The 5,935-nt window shown below is 37.3% G+C and overlaps 1 pseudogene; it reads right to left on the bottom strand.

Moving 5' to 3' along the window:
- Window positions 1-1,313: 1,313 nt before the first annotated feature.
- Window positions 1,314-5,935, bottom strand: part of LOC123234043 — an 11,835-nt pseudogene continuing 7,213 nt past the window's right edge.

Below are 5,935 nucleotides of genomic sequence, written 5' to 3'. Positions count from 1 at the left end.
AGAGAAACTAATAACCTCTATGTGCCTGAGTTTATCAAACTGCTATTTGGGGCTAATAATACTTGACTTTGGGTGAGTCATTTTCTCTGAACCTCAGTTTCCTCTTTGATAAATAGGGAATAACAATACATGCACTATTGATTTCACACAGTGGTTGAGAGGAAAGCCTATTGGAAATTAAAAAGTATAAGCTAGGTGGTGTAATGGGTAGAGCACTGGGCCTGGAGTCAGAAAGGCCTGAGTTCAAATCTGGCCTCATATATTAATTGTGAAACCTTGGGCAAGTCACTTAATCCTGTTTGCCTCAGTTTATATATGTAAAATGGGCTGGAGGAGGAAATGGCAAAACACTCCAGGATTTTTGTCAAGCAAATCCCAAAGGTCACAAAATGTTGAACACAACTGAAAAACAAAAGAGCGAACTATGATTTCTAGTTTTGCTGTGTTGGCCTCAAGGATAAAATGGGGGGGGGGGGGAATCATTAGATCTTAGAAAAATCTTGAATGTTGAAAACAATCATATCAAAGATTCCTCAGCCTTCAAGTAGAATTATAGCTAAAGCTTTAGTTGTAGCTCAACTTTAGACTTCCTGAGAGATTTCACAATTCTTTTGTGAATCAGTCCAAGTGTCAAGAGAATTGATAATTGCAAACTCAAGTATTTAAAGCACTAGAACAACTATCTATAAGGTTTATTTGTTGGGAATTCCAGTCAGTTGTAAATCTTTGGGATTGTTCAGGGGCCTAGATGGTAGAAAGGAAGCATACCTTCATGCTTTATCGGAGGCTATCCCACATTCCTGGGACGAGTTCCTTCCACATCTTGGACTCTTGGAATTCGTCTTTGTTGAAAGGAATCTATACCACTGCTACTAAGGGAAGTAAGAAACAGAAAAACTAGATAAACAGTGATGACAACAATGTAAATAGAAAAGACAACAACAAAACACTAAATACTCTATAATTATGACTTGAGAGAAGAGAAAATGTCAACTTTCCAGGTTTTGTGGAGGCGAGGATCTATGAGTATGGAATATTGCATTCACTGTCAGTTTGGTTTGGTGGGTGGGTTGATTTTATTGAACTCCTTTTTAAAAAATTCTTCATAACAAAGGATGACTTGCTAAAGAGGAGAAGGAGAAAGGAAGAGGATACATTTGAAAATTAGAGTAAGATAAAAACAAAACACATCAATAACAAAGAAATAACAAAAAAGTGATGTCTCTTCTCAAACTAAAAAAAAAATTAAAAATATATATTGTAATAAAGGTTTTAATTTTACTTTTATTTCTACCCTAATGTCACATTTACTCTCATACCATAAATTTTGGTTTCTTCAGTTCTTTTGGGATATCTTTTTTTCTTAAAGGAAACTCCTCCTCTGGGATAGGAACAATTTGATTCTTTTCAGTAAGTATCCCCTCATTATGGCAAGGAGAACTCATGTGTAGGTGGATTTAACCATAAGCCTGGAAAGTATACCTTTGCATTTTGGAAGTCTTGTTAACCTGGATATGCTTAGTGACAAGAGACTCCAGGGGGCAGCTGGGTAGCTCAGTGAAATGAAAGCCAGGCCTAGAGATGGGAGGTCCTAGGTTCAAATCTGACCTCAGACACTTCCCAGCTGTGTGACCCTGGGCAAGTCACTTGACCCCCATTGCCCACTTACCACTCTTCTGCCTTGGAGCCAATACCCAGTATTGACTCCAAGATGGAAGGTAAGGGTTAAAAAAACAAATAAATTAATTAATTAAAAAGAGACTCCACATCTTAACTCTTAAGTTCCACATTACTCTCTTCATTTTTAAGCATGTGCAGTTAAGAACTCAGCCCTTTTTTTGGGCCAAAGACTGTTTCTAACCTTATTGCTTTGCCTGGACGCACCTGTCGAGTCTACTGTTATATCAGCAAAAGGGAACACATTGCTTCTTCAATGTGACATCTTTTAAATACTTGGTAGTTTTTTGTATAAACCTGTCCTTGATAGCTTGTACTATTTCATGGGTGTTCTTAAAGTGCACATGGAGATTGAAATCTCTTGATTTGCATGATGTGGGATTTCCTGGGTCAAGAGGGGCAACTAGATGACACAATGGATAGAGTGTCCAGCTTGGAGTCAGGAAGACCTGAATTCAAATATTGTCTCAGACACGTACCAGCTCTTTAATCCTGAGCAAGTTCCTTGACATATGTTTGCCTCAGTTTTCTCATCTGTAAAATGAGCTGGTGAAGGAAATGACAAACCACTTCAGTCTCTTTGCCAAGAAAACCCTAGGAGTCATGAAGAGTTACACCTGACTGAAAATGATTAAAGAACAACTAGATCAAAAGAGTACCTCATCATTTTAAATGAATACCTAGGACTACTCAAGGGAGGAGCTCACATTTTCTTAGAATACCTTGTTAATCATTCCTTTGCCATCATTATATTTCACCTTTTTGTCATATTTCGTGTAGAATTCCTGTTTCCCCTTTAAGACTATACATTTCTTGAGAGTAGGGGCAGCATTTATTTTTCATTTTTGAAAGTAGAAGCTTTTATTTGCTGAAATGAATTGATTTTGTAGATATTTTTGGGAAGGGAATAGGGAGTTTGCATTTACAAACCAAGAGATGCCAGAGGCAAGATTAATTTTTCATAGTTAACGTTTTTAGAAATGTAAAATGCATTTTTGTAGTATTATTCAAGAATGATATAGCAACAAAACCAAGAGTATTTAAAAAAAATTTTCATGTATAATAGATGCTCTTCATTTTTTTTCTCCAAGAGACTGAAACTTCTGCTAGAACTTATTATCTTTTAAGTTAAAGGATTGGATAGTAATTTGCTGTGCTTTAAATTAAAATGTGGGCTGTTACTTATTGCAGGAGTATTACTTGATTTTTTTTTTTTTTACACCCTTTCAAGTATTTCAGTTTATCCCTACTTTGGCTATATGATCAAAAGTAAATCACTTAATCTCTCTGAATCCCATTTTTCTCATCTATAAAATGGGGATAATAGAGCCTATATTACTTAGCTCAGAAGACTTTTGTGAGGTATTTGGGCCCTCTTTAGCCCAGGACAGTCCAGTGATTCAGGCTCAGGATTAGAATGCAATGAGGTTCTTGTGGACCATAAAATTTGATGATAACAATTTGTAACAATAATAAAAAGGAAATAATTTCTGGTTAATTTCAAATAAAATTGTATCCCCTCACCTTACCTGCATCCACCAAAGCAATTGGCCACACTTCATCAGGAAAATGTCCCCATAGTGCAATGGGAATTCCATTAAAACCTCTGGAGTACTAATTCCCCTTACAGCTGAGCCTTTTATGCCTTTGTATTGTAATACAATACAATAAAGAAGTCAAACTAATAATTCAAACCCTAGTCTACCTGGACCATGGATGGTCTCCCTTGTTTCTTTAAAACAAGGTTTTCTATAGGGAGTTTTCAATCTTATCTTATCAATTTCAATCTTATCTCAATCCATGGATGGCCATAAGAAAATATTACATTTTTATTTCAATGCAATTAGTTTCCTTTGTATTTATATATATTTAAAACATTCTGAGAAGGGATCCATTGGCTCATCAAACTGCCAAAGGTAGCCAAGACAATAAAAGTTAAGAAATTCTTGTCTTTAAAGGGAAACTAGTTTAAACTGCATGAAATTAGCACTGTTCCTGCTCCACAGTGGAAAGGTCATCTATAATTTTTAGAATACAGACTACTATTTAATAATCTTAAATTAATTTTAATCTTTAAAGCAGCATTACAGGAGTATATAAAAATATAAATATAAAAAATAAAAACACAAACAAGACAATCTTGTAAAAAGATTGTTGTTGTTGAACAATTGTTTCTGACTCTTCATGTCCCCATTTGGAGTTTTCTTGGCAAAGATACTAGAATGGCTTTCCACTTCCTTCTCCAGTTCATTTTAAAGATGAGGAAACTGAGGCAAACAAAGTGAAATAATTACTAAGTTTCTGAGGCCAGATTTGAACTCAGGTCTTCCTGACTCCAGAAACCTGGTGCTTCATCCATTGTGCCATCTCATAAAAAAGATTACAATACCAAAAAATTCAGAGTCTTGCTGTCTGGATAATGTCAAAGACAGTTTGGAGTAGTTTTTCTGATGTTAAAAACAAAGATGGCCAGGAAAAGCACCAGGACTATTAGATTTACAACAGAGAAGGCAACCCTTTCAGAATCATCACCAGTCCCCATTGGAAGTCTGGGTGTTGTCCGTAATGGGTAACTAAGAGGTTTCTTGTAATCTGCCTGCCCTGAGTTGATCCTGGGACTCATCTACCACTACCCTTTTAATGTTTCCCAGTCCACCAATTAAAACACCCCTCTGCCTGGAAGCATTGCGCAAAGGTTACCAAAGGGCAGAAAAAACATTTAGATCCCTTTTGAGGCTTTTGTTAATCTCTATCTAGGAAATCAAGATGACTATTTTCACCTAAAGGATCCCCCATTTTCTAGGGGAATTCTTGTTCTCCAAGATTGCAAAACAAACCAATTTCACCTTTCCTATGTTATTAAGAAGCAAAGCACTTCCCAATAATTCTAATCCTGGGTCCTCTAAATTCTGGGAAAGAGTAGCTTGAACCATCTCTGGAGAAAGCAAACCTCTCAATTAAGTAGAGTCTGATTCATTTCCTTTAGTCGTATAGGATTCTCTGAGGGAACATTTCAGTTTGGGGAATAGAATTGGTACTATGTCTAAAAGTAGTCTAGTCATATTGAGGCTTCATGAAGATTATATTCAAGAAACCACTGGGCCCAAGAACCCTTCTCCCTTTTTTGGGGTGACATCTTTCTCTGTCTCTCTCTCTGTCTCTCTTTCTCTCTGTTTTTGCCTTAGAATTGATACTAAGTATTGATTTTAAGGAGAAGAATAGTAAGGGCTAGGCAATTGGGGTTAAGTGACTTGCCTAGGGTCACACAACTAGGAAGTGTTTGAGGACAAATTTGAACTCAGGTCATCCCAACTCTAGGACTGGCACTTGTAACATGGAAAATGGCAGGGTGGAATTCCTGCAAGATACAGGGTCAAGCCTCACCCAGAATTCCACTGAGCTACTTAGCTACCCCTTCTGAGCCACCTAGCTGCCTGTTAGGATTGATGATTTATCAAAGACACAAAACCTGGAAAGTGGGATACTCAGCCCTGTGAATCAGAGGCATAATGATGAAGTTGTTGTCTTAAAAGTACATTTCAATATTTAACAAAACCCCTTGCCAAAGGATAGTGTGGTGAGATGGAACCCCCCCCCCGTTTTTTTTAAAACCCTAATATCTTTTACATATATATCCTTCTATATTAATTTTATTTGTTACAGGGCTAGGCAATGGGGGTTAAGTGACTTGCCCAGGGTCACACAGCTAGGAAGTGTCTGAGGCCAGATTTGAACCTAGGACCTCCTTTCTCTAGGCTCTCAATTCACTGAGCCATCCAGCTGCCTCCTCCCTCCCTTGTTTTAAGGCAAAATAGGTGCTGTGATAAGAGGAAATAGTATGGAATAGAAAATATATTTTATGAGTCTTTTGATAGTGGCTACCATGGTGGGAGACTTAATAGACACAATCATCCATCTTTAAAAATGATGAGGGCAAAACACTTGCATTGAAATAAAAATGGGAGGGAAGATATAATTATTTTGCCAGCAGAGGCAGGTTCAATATCCAAACTCCCGCCTCCAACTCCCATCCCCAACTGTCTTGTCATCATCTTGCCCACGTTATATTTTTTTTTAACATTTATTAATAATCATTTTTAACATGGTTACATGATTCATGCTCCTACTTTCCCCTTCACCCCCCGCTCTCCCCCCACCCATGGCCGACGCACATTTCAACTGGTTTTGTCATGTGTCCTTGATCAAGACCTATTTCCAAATTGTTGGTAGTTGCATTGGTGTGGTAGTTTCGAGTCCA

This window comes from Gracilinanus agilis, chromosome 2 (genome assembly GCF_016433145.1).
Source record: "Gracilinanus agilis isolate LMUSP501 chromosome 2, AgileGrace, whole genome shotgun sequence".
Classification (NCBI taxonomy): domain Eukaryota; kingdom Metazoa; phylum Chordata; class Mammalia; order Didelphimorphia; family Didelphidae; genus Gracilinanus; species Gracilinanus agilis.
This window is presented reverse-complemented; position numbering and strand designations above follow the sequence as displayed.